Raw genomic sequence first — 14,285 nt, 5'->3', positions numbered from 1 at the left:
GATCTTGATGATTAAGTAATTCTCTTCTGTCAATACCAATCCCGCTTTATGGCAATATAGAAATCGGGCAGCAGGTTCATCTCCTCACCCTCTAGTCTCGTAAATGCCCCTTTTCCGAAAAGCCCAAGTGGAAGTTGCCTTCGACCAGGGTTACTTCTGCTATAAGGTAATCCAGAGCTTCCCAAACCCTCCTCATCACGCTTTGGCACTCGATGATAGATGATAATGCCACCGTAGCTAACACACCCGCATATATATGTGAAACAACTTCATTTAAATACATCCCGGCCTAACACTGCAAAGAAAACGAATCCTATATCAGGGCCATCTAAAATGAACCTAAAGCAATATTAGAAGGATTTCTAACCAAAATAACACCAAATCCAATAAACTTCTCTTTTTGTACAGAGTTAATATTCTTTCTCTTTTATTACAGAGTTAATATTTTTCAAGCTCTTGTTGGACTTGCATCCTCACATCAAATCAATTTAAATAAAATTGAAAGCAGTAATTTTTACTTGTTCTTACTGCATTAACTATCCAATTATTTCCATTTCCTCCGTCTATATTCATATTTCTCTTAGTTGGTTGAACTTGTTTATAGGTCTATTCTTCAATATTTTCTCTTTCCGAAATTTTTATCTTAAGTTTGCGCTAAACATATTGCTCCGCTTACTATTTTTTCTATTATTTGCGTACTACTACACTTCATAAATTTTGGTGCTGTTTTGTCTTGTTCATTAGTTTTTTCTATACTGATATTGTTTATGACTCTTATCTCATAACTTGCACTTTCTTCGTTATTTGTAACTTTATGTCTTCTTTTTCCTAGGATTAGAGTGGAATTTGTCTACACAGTAGACTCAGGCAGAAGTTATTTTTTTTTAAATGAAATGAAGTTCTTTTAGCGACCCCTAATTTTATAAAATAACAACTGTTTTGACTCAAACGTTTCTTGATTTCTTAGGTTTGAATGAATCCTCATAAATATTCAGACGACAAACGTTGACATATTAAACTTTGATAATGAAGGAATACTAAGACACATAAATGATCACATATACCTGTAACCTAAATGGGGTATACCAACAATATATATCTCAATTTAAATTTGAATATAGTGACTCAAATAAACGTGACGAAGTTTTTAATGGATATGATCTATTACTTAACACCCACACAATGGCTTTAAGAAGATATTGACCGTTGAAGAGTGATTCTGAGATATACTTTTTATTTACTTTTTGTTGGTTAACATCTACCTACCCATACTTTCGGTTGTAAGGTAAAGAAGGCGTGTGCCTACATAGCAAAACCAAATATACCAAGTAACCAAACTAAATAAAATATTCTGAACAGAAATTAGCCAAACGATAATCTTTCCCACGTCTGTATTTATACTTGGAGTTCATGGTATATTATTATTGTCAACTTAATTAACATCCTACTGTACAAGGTGCTCTAAAAATGGAATTATATTAAAGCGTCTGAGATACACATATCAAGTTGAGATACAGAGCGTGGAAAAAAGAATTAGAAATTATTAAATCAAAAAACTTTTCTCAATCGAAATGAATGTGAATCCAATAAAACATACCATATTTATAACGTTTCCAGATCAGAAGAAGAAAAAAACCAGATGATGAAGGAAGGCGAGGAGAAAAATACAAAAGTAGATTTCGAAATAGACTATGAAGATGATTCTGACTGTGAAGAATCTTAATCGGTTTTAGATTTGGATGATCAGAATAGGAAATATATTCTTAATATATTAAATTTATGAGTAAAGTAAAATATTTTTCTACTACATTAGTAGAAAATTTCCAACCTTTAAGCCAAGGTGGGAAATTACCATTCTTCTCCCGGCAAGGAAAATTATTTTTTGGTACTATAGAACCATATCTTAAAAGCATCATATCCTTCTTCTTAAGAAGAATAAGATTCTTCGCCCCAAAGTTTGGCTCTGCATCCTTTAAAACGTCATCTTCATCTAGGCTTTAGTGAATTTCTAAAGTTTTTTGTACGCAATTTTGAAAATGCCTATTACTACATAAAATTTTGTTTATACTATGTCAAAATTCATAATAACCACGAACTTGTTACAAGATTACGGACAATCCATGCAATTATTCCTTGATATTTTGTTATACGAAAAATATGATACCAAGCAAAACCAGAAGTCATTATTAGATATGACATACTTAATTATTTATTTGGCGGTTGCATATGTTACACAAATTTCTTGTTAAAGTAAGTAAAAAACTATTCATATACTTCAAGAGGAAAATTGATATCTATTAGAGGAAACGCATCATTTTCCTTTTTTGGTATGTAAATATCTGTCGATTAAAAACAATCAAAAACCAAAGCCGATTCCATAAAAAACAATTGCTTCCTATCATTAAAAAATAAACGACATTTATGAATGTCCATTTAAATCTTTTAATCTTTCTACGATTTCCTCTAGCTGTAAATCCCATCATTAAAATAGAAGTCCTGAATGAACTATAGAGTTAATCATATTGAAGTACCGAGTTTTGATGTCTATCAACTTCATTTCAATATCCTTCATATAATCAGTTTTGAAATCATATGTTGTGAATTGTGATACGTGTAAATATACAGATTAACCTGACAAAAAACTATAAATACCCTTTGAAATACCAATTTTGGATAAATTTTACATCTCTTATCTGCTTTTGTTCTGTTGAAGACCAAGTGTGCGTATTGAGGTAAAACAAATCTGTGATTGCTACGTAATGAATTTTCCGCGAAAAAATATTTCACGTAGAATGTGCGTAGATTCATAAAAACACCAAAATCCATTGCTGATACATAGAATATTTAATACCAGTTTGAAAATAAGTCTGCAGTTATATTTAAAGGTCCATTTTTCCAAAATAATGATTTCTCAAAAATTATTGTATCCAGAAGATTATGCAAACAGTCAAAATCTATAATTTTCACTTAAGCAGATACGTGATTCAAAATAAATTTTTTTCTAAGCAGAAAATAACCTCAAAAGTGATTGAAAAAGACGGGTATTATAATTTTGTGGGATAGACTCGTTCTTTTTTGAAGAGAAAGGCGTAATCATTTGAATTTCATACTTTACGTTAAAGTGCTGCAAAATTTTTGGCTACTCACAACTGACAAGAATGTCTTGTAACAAACAGCATGCAGCTACGATTCACACAGGTTGAAGTCCATTTAGCAATTCCATGAAACATCGCGTTCCCTATTTCTTCTTCGCAGTACACATAAATATTTATAATAATTGATATGGAATTGAAACATATACCTTATAAAAAGTAAAAGATACTCTCATGTTAGTTAGATCCCAGACTAAGTGACTAAGTAGTTTCTGGGAACGTTGTTATATATAGTCACATGAAAAAGTGTTATTCGCAAATTAAATACAAACAATGGATATTTCTTCAAAACCGTTTGTTATTATGAACTCAACAAAAGTACCATGACCTTTACGTTTTGTAAAAAATCATTAGTCAATATTTTTTATCAATAACATATAGTTTTGTTATTGTACTGAAATATAGTTAATAAATATAAAATATAAAATAAAAGAACTGACAGATAAGAAAGACTGAGCACAAACTGAAAACAGGACATACTATAAATCAAGTTAAAAATTTATAAAGAATTGATTAGAACTTTGTGTCTAACGAAGGAAGAAGAAGAAAACCTAAGAATGTGCGATAGGAAAATAATCAAACGAATATTAGAGCAAAACAAAATGAATAATGAACACTTTAAATGAGGACTTAAAAAGATAATGATAAAACAAGAAATAATTAAATAATAGAAACACGTAGAGAAACGGCAGCCGGATTCCGTAAAAAAAATTGGAAGCCTATGGAATTTAGGCTAAGAAGATGACCAGGAATAAGGCGAGAAGACCAAGTTAAAAGGAAGTTAGACTATAGATCAACAGAGTAGAATCGACTAGAATAACATAAGAATATAAAAACCATAAAAATGTATAAATAGATAAGTAAACAAGAACATAGAAGACATGCGGTTTGATCAACCGGAAGATAAGAATCAAAGAGCTCCAAAAAGTGACACATAGTAATAATTTTATAACTCTACAGCAAGCGACTCCTCTTTTAAAAGGAATAGAAAAACTCATCCAATATAAACAATGTTGTTCTAATGACTTGCAAGAAACAATAAATACTCACTTATAATAGTAAAATACAGTTCTGTTTAAAAACTTGTCGTTCTTTTTCATTCCCTTCCACTCACTCTAACTGACCTAATTACGTTTTGTTACAACGAGCCATCTAATTTCTACTTTTATCAACGCGCAATAAACAGTGGAAGCGGACGCAAATATAACCTGCAAAAAGCCTCCCAGCATTGCAGAGGAAAATATTGCTATATCAGAGCAATTCCAAACTAAACCACATAGCTTATTAAATCAAAAAATTATCTCTCTCATTCCTTTTACGCAAGTATTCCTAAATTATAATAAGTTGTCTTAAAACATCAAAATTTTATAGATTAATGGTCTATACCTTTGAGATTCTCCAACGCAAGAAAAAGCAAACTGGCTATTCTGTTTGAACACGTGGTCTTTTTACTCATAAATGAAACGCTAAATGAGTGTCTAAACCGGGCAGATATGGAAATATTTCCGTAGTTATGGGAACAACATTCACAAAATTCAAGTATATCAAATTTTCACAAAATTAAAATATTCAGTCTGGACCATCGCCTGAGAATTTCTATACGATTTGTGATACATTGTATGCAAAAGAAACCATTTTTCCAAATTATTTCTGTAAATTATCTCACAATCATTAAACAATGAAATATTTATAATATAAAATGTAAAATATTGCAACTAGAAGAATCTTAGGGCCGATTGACATGATGCAAGACAACGTGTAATGCAATGCTGATAATTCTCTCTCGCAGTTGCAGCATTATCGATTAGGTGCCATTTTTATTGCATGCAATTCTAGGGAGAAATGAGTTTCTAATCTGCTGATACTACGTCCCTCGCCAAAGATTTCTTAGTTATCCTACGTTTTTCCTTAGGAGTTTTTCAAATGTTTCTTCATCCATTCTCAAATATAATTTTGTTGGTTTTCTAGTCTAATTCTATAGCTAAATTCATTTTTGACCTTGTTCTATCTAGCCAGAGCATGGCCACTATCGCCTGGGTGCTCTTTTCAACTCATCTCCATCTCAACTCCAAAAGCAAGGCAACAGACCACTTTTTCTTATTCACTTTAACTACCTTTGTTATTCTTTCTTCAACCTCCCACAAAATATAAAATAAAATTTGAGGTTAGGAAATTGTTTACTTTTTCTTGTAGAATTTTGATTAGTGGCAACCATGAGGCAACAGTAAGAGACTTGCTTGATGTCAAGCAACGTGCTATATTCGTCTATGCAATTTTTTGATTTTGCAAGAAATTGCATGCACGTTGTCTAGCATTACGTTAAGAGGCCTTACTGTCTAAAATATTTAGTTTTAGTAAAGTTTAGTAAAATTTTAGTTTTTATTAGTATCCCATTTTCAGTTCGTAATAAGAGAAATCCTTCGTTTATGTTAATCTTTTTATGATTTTTATGTAAAATATTTCAAGATTAAAGGTTGAGAATAACGAAGAAAGCAACGATTTTTCAAGAATATTGATTTACATCTCTAATTGTTACTTCATATTCTTAAGGTCGCGTAATGTTAAGCAGAATGCAATATTTTGATCTTCCAAGAAATTGCATGCAATGTACGAGTACTATTTCTAAAATTACTCTACTTTGATAAAAAAAATTCCAGAAGGTAATACTTCTGTCATGTTATATTTGTCCTTCATATTATGTAGTATTTATAGTAAAAAGAGCTTAAGTGACCATCAGTATTAGACTTTAATTCCGAAAACTTCGATCTTAAATATAAACCTTTCCCTGGTCGGCCGTCCGTAATAAATGTCGAAGAAATTTATTTTAAAAACATCGCTACTGAACTAAACGTCGACCATAAAATAATTTTGAAACATATACGTAAGACTGGATACCTATTGGTGACTTCACGCTTAAACTGAACTGAATATGTAAAAAGCAAGCACAAACGGGTAAACCCTATTACATTCGAGTCGCTCGAATGGTGCCTGCAGTGTGAAGATGCCTTCTGTACGTTGTAGTTTCTGAGAACGATGTGCCTTGGTAACTGATAATACAAGTTTGCACTTCTCCAAAAAAAAAGACTCCCGATAAATTGACGTTTTGGGCGTCTGTAAGCAAACTTGGTGTTCATAAACCTGCATATACTGCTCTAGTTGTGATTATGTTGGAAAGCTCGGATGAGCATCTACCGTGGAACTTTCGTTAAAACAGAGTCAGTTCAGAGACCTTTCTTTAATGCTTTGAGTCGTCCAAAGATAATACATACTCAGGGTATGCTTGGGAGTCGAATTCTAGATATAGATATAGAAACTGAGCCTTATAGAGGATTAGAAGTTTTTACGGAGTATATATTCCTCTTACTTATTATTTTAATCTTGATAATTATTAGTAAATTCAATAGTTGCTTAAGCTATAATTTCATTATAAGAATAAAACAATATCAACAATTTAAAGATTCTTGTTTCACACGCCGAGTTTCTCCGAAACATCCGGTCTCCTTTCAGTCACATCTACAAACCTATTATATATACTCTTGTACTCACTATGAGAAATAAATTAAACTGTCTGCGCATTAAAGGAAATCTTTTACAGGTTGTACTACTAGTATTCACCATTTGCGAAAAGTTAACCACAATTTAATAAGTGTGTTTAATGCGGTTTTTGATCTGTACAGGGTACAGAGAATTGACATAATTGACTGTAGTCTTCATATTTAACACTTTGAGCACTAACCAAAATTGATAAATCTTCCCCTGGGTCCAAAAAATTTTTACACTTCAATTGGGGCGCGGATTCAAGGAAAAATAAAGAAAAATTTTATTTGAAATGAATATTCCGAAAAAATGACGGTTTTTGAATGCTGTCTATTGGCCCACTCTGGGACTGAGGGAAAGTTTACCGCTAAAACATGCTGCTAAGACAGTAAGCGTTAACAGACGATCAGGAGCGATTGTGGAACTTCAAGCCGAGGTAGACTATAACAAAGGGAAATTTTCTATAGATCTGTCTGATTCAATGGCAAATTACAACACTTCTTTGAGAAGAACGAGATGTGGTATAGGAAAATGGTTATTGAACTATTATTTGGCACAGCAATATAGCAATTAAGTAAGTACTGATTGTACTTTCAGTGTAACAAAGAAGTTACTGAAAGAATAAACTACGGAAGTGACTGATCAAGAAACGCCAAGACCAAAAATACCATTGTCTAGGGAAGAAAGAAGGTGAAAAGAGATTGTATAGGGTACAGTGAGAGTGTAGGGTGATGTTTCAAGAGCCCAGGACGGTCCAACCAAACTGTAAAACACATTTATATACAGATTGGAAATAAAATACGTCGTGCGGTTCAAAGCACCGCTCTGGGCTGTGGGAAAACTCAGTTACTGGCCTAGGAACCGCACTGGTGCTCGACGCGTTGAAAGTATCATTCTCAAAATTTGTAAAAGGTTAATATTACAGTATAAAAAAGGCGTTCAATACTAATTTCTAGTATATGTATACGTATTTTTCAATCAGTCAATTTCAAAATAAAATTATTTTGAATTAACCAAAACATTGAAAACAATAATCGATAAGCTGTTGTTTATATAAAAAAAAAATTGAATTAATTCAAAAATGAATCAATTAAAAATACATATTATGAAAATTAAATTCAAAAATCGCTTTTCATCTTTACAAGATAGATTTATCTGTAGGGACAGTAAACCTGCGGGAGATTTTTGGTAGTTAAAGTCGACCAATGAAACTGATGAATCTTATAAAAAGAAATCCCTTTTTTAATTACATGGGATAAATGCAGGAAACCAAATTATATCTAGAAATTTAACTCGCTAATATGAAATTAAATATTTGGATGAATATTGGCAATAAATCTGAATAAAGTATTTGTATAATCTGTTAGCAAGTAGGTTTATCAGGGACACAATGAAAGGTTATTAGCTTTCTTCTGACCATAAAAAAAGTCAAGGAGATAGTCTCATAAAATTAAAAATACTGCAAAATCATTTTAATGAATTGTCCCACTGGAAAAGGATAAAACCATCAGTAAAAGTTAGTATGCCTCAATAGGTGAATTATTTTAGGGACAGTGTTGCTTCCTTCTATCGTTTTATTGTAGTTCTACTCTACATTTTACCATGCATCTGAAGATTTACTATGCAAATTGAGTAGCAATTGAAGACCAGAAACTGTTTGCTAACCTTAGATTCTTTTAAGGTCAACAAAGGTATTCAGAAGATCTTCGAACTTCTGTTTATCAATTTGAGGAAAACCATTGTGTCTTAATATATTATCAAAATATATAAGTGTTCCATTATACATCTAATTTAAGTGTACAATATTCGAAATATTAATATTCAAATACCTACATAATTCTACTCCCATAGACAATATATATATATAATCCTAGTTCTAATCACTTTTAACACTCGCACACTAAATTAAGTTTAAATAATATAAATTCGAATCAACAGGTTCGAAACAGAAGGTCAATCTAATTACAAAAAAACAAAACTTCGTCAATTATAACACAAAAAAACTGAACAATCACAGGTGAAAATCTAACAACCTTATTCAAATATTCCTTAAAAACCGGCAAACAACGGATGTAAATAAATAAACAGGCGTCAGTTCGTCCGTTTAAACTAACCGAGTAGAACAACTCCACGATACAACGCAACGTGATATGTGGTTTCTTTTCCAATCTGAGCGACAGTTTCCAAGAAAATGTAGAGGTATTGGGTTGGTATAATAATCGTTATTTTTGAACGTACTATAGAGATGTATTATTGTAGTTATTTAAAATAATCATAAAGAATATAATAAAAAGTGTTACGCTCAACATTTCTTAATGCATGTCGAAGACGTGTAGTTAAGGTAAATTACTGAGATTTGATGTGAAAATGTATAAATATCATTTCTCACTCTAAAAAAAATGGACATCTATTCCAAACTTTAAGCTTTATTTGAACAAAATTTGATAAGCTATTCTTATTAGAAGTAGTAAAAGATATGGCAAAAATAATAAATAATGAAGGATTCTGCCACTTGGACCAGCGTCGCATTATTGAAAAAATAAAGCTGTATTATAATAAAATTATTAAAGCTTCTCAAAAATTACTTTGCAAAGAAAATAAAATGAAGCTATGGAAATATATACGGAATTTAAAGTAACCGCACTGGAATTATCAAAGGATTTTGACAGGGTTTGGCATGCCAACCTTCTAAATAAATTAAGATTGTACAGTTTGTTGTCTTCACTCGTTATCTGGCTTAGTAGCTTTTTCAAAGGCCGATTCTTCCAGGTTGCTTGAGGTCAACGCTAATGTTCTCCGGGGATGCATATTATCACTTCCTTTCTTTCTCTTTTATATCAACTATTTACTCGATAAACTGCAAAAATATATAGCTTCGCCGACGATAGCACACTGGTGTCGTTGTTCAAATCAGCCGCCCCAATAAACTAGTCTTACACCAAAATCCGTAGGCGGCAACCGATCACCACCATCAATACCGATCTTGAAAACATTCTGGAGTGGGGTGGAAGCAATCTGATTGAGTTGTTTAATACAGCAAAGCCCTGCAGCTCAGGACTTGGTCCTGTCTGGACATAACATGTCACCATCACCGCATATTAGCTTGTTGGATATAGAGATTGGGAGCAATATGTCCTGACATTTTCACGTGGCCGAATTAGCTTCTAAAAAACTCAAAGCCCTCTTTAAGTGTAAAAAGCTTCTAATCTTCTACAAGACTCGGCTCCCAAGCATACTCTTAGGATGCTCGACATAATAAAGAAGAGAATAATTCGACTTATAGGTGACCTAAAGTTTACCAGAAATTTGGACAGCTTAGAGCATAGAAGAAAGATCGCTGACCTGAGTTAGTAGATACTCTTCCGAGCTGTCTAAGATAATCCTACCTAGAGCAGTACTTGTAAAACCTACTCGAGAAATGGAAACCTGTGGAATCAGTTACCAAGTCATGTTTTTCCCGAGTACTACAACCTACAGATGTATAAGATTAATATCCACAGCCATCTCCATACGGCAGGCACCACTTGAACTACTCGAATGTAATAGGATTTACATTCTTATGCTTGCTTATTACATTTTTTAAATATTATTGCACTGGAAGTATGTAAAATATTATATTCTTGTATTTTTTCTAAAATGTACTCCAAATACTTTCCATAGAATTAGGCTAAAAATAATACGGAGGCAGTCTGAATGAGGTGTATTTTTCAAATTATGACTTTATATAATCTTAAGCAATTTCATTTTAGTGGGTATCTCTTTAGAAATATTTGTGCCTATAATTCCCATAAATATTAATAGATCATCTTCTTCTAAAACTATTGTGAATGTTAATTAATGTTCGGAAATGATAAGATGATTTATCCAGAAAAGTTAATTAATTTAGCGTAATGTTCAGTAGGAGCTGATGAGCAAACCATCTTTACTGTCAACAATAAGAATAATTACTCGTTTTTTCCCTGAGCCACGAGTACTTAAGACATTATTTATAGTATCATCAACCCATCCATATTGAAGTACGTCGTGTGTATCAAACCAGGTTGTGTCCAAATACACTTTATTTCTTTTTGGATCTCCGTTTGCCTTTATGGTTTGTAAATATTCTTATCGAAATTTAACAATATGACATGCTTCCATAATAATCATTCAAAAGGATACGGACGCGGTTCGTGGTAAATCATGTACATCTTTTGTTGCATCGTCAACTTTTCTAACTTGGGTTAAATTTATTTAGTCTTAGGTACTCAAACATTGACATTGGACATGTAAAACTTAATGTTCAAACTCTCGACTGACTTCCGTACTAACACCCTGAATTAATTTAAATAATTAATAACAATAAAAGCTAGCACGTTTTTTAGCGTCGTATACTAGTGAAAATCGCTATATTGGTCTAATTTTGTCTTATATTTTTAATCGTTTCTTTAAACCTTTCCCCGGTATATAAGTTTGGCGATCGAAAATCTTGGCTTATTTTTATAGTCCTTCAAGTAAAAATAGATGAGATGGTTTTATCAGGAAGGGTATAAGATTCTAAAACAAGTTTAATGTGTGAAAATTTCTAGAATTAGCCTCTTAATTATTAATAATTAATAATTAATGATTGATTGATGAATGAATGAATCGTAAATGTTCATACGAAGGAAAGTTGGAATTCAAAATGAAAGGTAAGCCATTACCAAATATTAAGCTTAACAAAAAAATATACTCAACATATTTCAGCCAAAACTGATTGGATTTATGGTTGTTACCAAAAAAGTTAATTATATTGTTTTCCTTTTTTATTATTTGGTTAAATTGAAGCTTAGTCGCCGATATAGGGCAGTTAGGTTTGGATGGATCCATTAGATTCTACTTATTGATTAAATATACAGATAAATTTCTTTAATTTCTTACTTCTTAGACCTTTTGATATATTAATGCATCTAAATGTTCTTGATATTAGGTCTGTTTTGTTTTAAAACTAAAAGTAAAATAGGAAATGTTCTAATAAGAAAAATTAATTTTTCCTTAGTCCTTACATCTTTAATATGTAGCAGTCTTAATCAATCAAATCATTTGTAGTTTTATTAGAATTTACAATACAGAGCTACAAATTTTACTCAAAGTATTTAGATCTTTTTCATCATTTATAGCTTTTTTGTTTTTATGAATGTGAACCATTTCTAATAATTCTCTTTTTCGTGCATTAGATTCCGTATGTAATTTGATATTTCATGGTTCGTTAACCCAGTTTTATTGTTTTTATCGAATTGATGACCTTTTAGTCTATTTTCTAAATAATGAGATGTCTGCCCTATGCAGACAGCGTCACAATGAGAACAAGGCACTTGATATATAACAATACTTCTTTTGTTTTTTTGGTGTTTTAAATTAATTTACTGAAATATTTGGATAATGTATTATGTCCTTTATAACTAATATCATATTTATTGAAATAATTTGATAGTTGTTGGGAAAGTCCTTGTACACATGGTACAAGGTTCTCGTTTCTGTTCTATTTTTTAATTGATTGTAGTGTCTGTTTATCCTTTTCTTGAATATGTTGTTTATCTTTTTGCCCAATAATTATTTTTTTTCAATGTAGTTTCTGCTTTTTGAATAGCTAAGCATTTAAATTGAGGAAGTGATAGTCTATCCGTCAAACTGATCATCACTTGTTTGTGACATAAGATGACATGAAATGAAGTTCAAATATCTTGATGATTAAGGTGATCTATAGATCAATATGAATAAGCAAATTGTCAGTGTCAATATCATATTTTGATAAAGACTTAAAGAAAAGTCGAAACGTCAGAATTTATCTTTCTTTTAAAAACTATCAAAAAAAAACTAATTTTAAAACAGAAGAGACCTAAAATCAGTGCATTAATATACATATAAATATATTTGTACGAAATAGCATTTCAATAATCGAGGCATGTTTTTTGAAAATTTTTCAAATCAAAACCATTTAAGTTGTTCAGTACATTTTTGAAATTAGGAACATTGCGAATTTTCTTTAAAGACAATAAAAGTGAAGTAGTAAAGTATAGTGAAGACCTCGGTGAAGATGTAAAGTTGTACTTGGTAATACATATTTATCTTGTTTAATTATAAGTATGATTGTTGATACAATGGATGTAAACTGTGTATCTTGTAAAAATGATGTACTACTGTCCTCATATCACTTATGAAAACGAGTTGTTCAAAACTTTAGTATCAATTTTATTAACACTTCGTGATGTCAATACCACAATTAATTTATTTATGTTACACAATTTTAGTATAATGAATGAAAATACGTAACATAATACTAGAAGGTTCATTGATTGATGTAGTAGAATAGAAATCGTGATTCTGATTCTCCTTTCACTTAATACTAACTAAATAATTGAGCTGATTGAATGCGAACCAATCTTTGTTTCACTTACCTTTCATAGAGGTAGTGAAATTCCTCTGAAGTGTCATTTAAATTCTTACTACTGAAAAATATAATCATCCAATTATTTCTTTTTTATTATCAGATAAACACACATATTATTTTAGATACTATATTAATATGGTGAATTTAAGGGTATTTTTGTTCTATAATTGAAAGGCATTAACTAATAATATAAATAATATATAGGGTTAAATTTTGAAAAAACCTTGAGGGTTTCCTTAAAATTTTTCAAAATTTGTAGGTCAAGGTTATTCTGTTCAACAGCATTACCAAAGTTTTATCAAATCCCTAATTACTATAAATTTCTTTATTAGGGTCTTACTCATGTAGCGACCACGCCATGTGCCTTAGCATTTGAAAATACACAATACAGGTGTCTACATTTGTCCCCAAACAACTTCCTCTATTAAACAATATTCCTTCTTTTTGGAATTCCAAGGCAACTTCTTTTGATAACCTCCTTAATGTTCTAATAGTATGCAATTTACTTAATCCTCTCCGATAAACTTTGTACACATTTTATGAAAAACCAACATACTCACACAAATCCAAGCGACACGTTTTGTATCGAGGATATTGTGCTATCTCATTACCATCCTCGGCCAAAAAATATACTCCCATAATCAGTAGCTTTTAAACCATAGAGGAGCCTGAAGTATGGTTAACTTACCATATAACAGAACGAATTAGTCTTGATCAAGTGTTCGTACAGATAACATCTTGGAAAAAGACATTCCACGTTTAGTTTTTGGCAAAAGACATTTCACATTTAGGTTTTGGCGATTTTCAGTTTTAGTCATAGTGCAAAAATGAATATAGCTTCATTTAATATAACATACCATCAGTAAACGTTTAAATTCAAAACCTATGAAAATTACCGATTAGTATAAGCCGTGTTTGTTCGAAGTTTTTTTGTTAAGAGCATAAGATTTAGTTATAATAATAATCGTAGTGTTATACTCAAAAGAGTATTATTTGACTTTAATTTTCTCATTTCATTTTAAGGTGAGCAAAATACACCATCAAAAATTATAACTATTTATAATTTAATCTCAATTTTTTTGTCCAAAAATTTAAATCGAACCAAGAACCAATATTTGAGTTCCTAGGTAGTATCAAAGAAACTTTAATAATCCAAACTACCCAACAAAATATCTATGAACATTCATAAA

At 31.1% G+C, this 14,285-nt stretch overlaps 1 protein-coding gene across 2 annotated transcripts in view; it reads right to left on the bottom strand.

The window, feature by feature from the left end:
• LOC130901290 (uncharacterized) overlaps window positions 1-8,860 on the bottom strand; it is a 164,185-nt gene extending 155,325 nt beyond the window's left edge. Inside the window, exon 1 of one of the 2 annotated variants that reach the window (XM_057812515.1) lies at window positions 8,523-8,860. The gene's annotated coding sequence lies outside the window, so the exon portion shown is untranslated. The remainder of the gene's footprint in view (window positions 1-8,522) is intronic. The other variant, XM_057812517.1, reaches the window with a different exon arrangement.
• Between the last annotated feature and the right edge of the window lie 5,425 nt (window positions 8,861-14,285).

The sequence above is a fragment of the Diorhabda carinulata genome, chromosome X, assembly GCF_026250575.1.
Source record: "Diorhabda carinulata isolate Delta chromosome X, icDioCari1.1, whole genome shotgun sequence".
Lineage (NCBI taxonomy): Eukaryota > Metazoa > Arthropoda > Insecta > Coleoptera > Chrysomelidae > Diorhabda > Diorhabda carinulata.
This window is presented reverse-complemented; position numbering and strand designations above follow the sequence as displayed.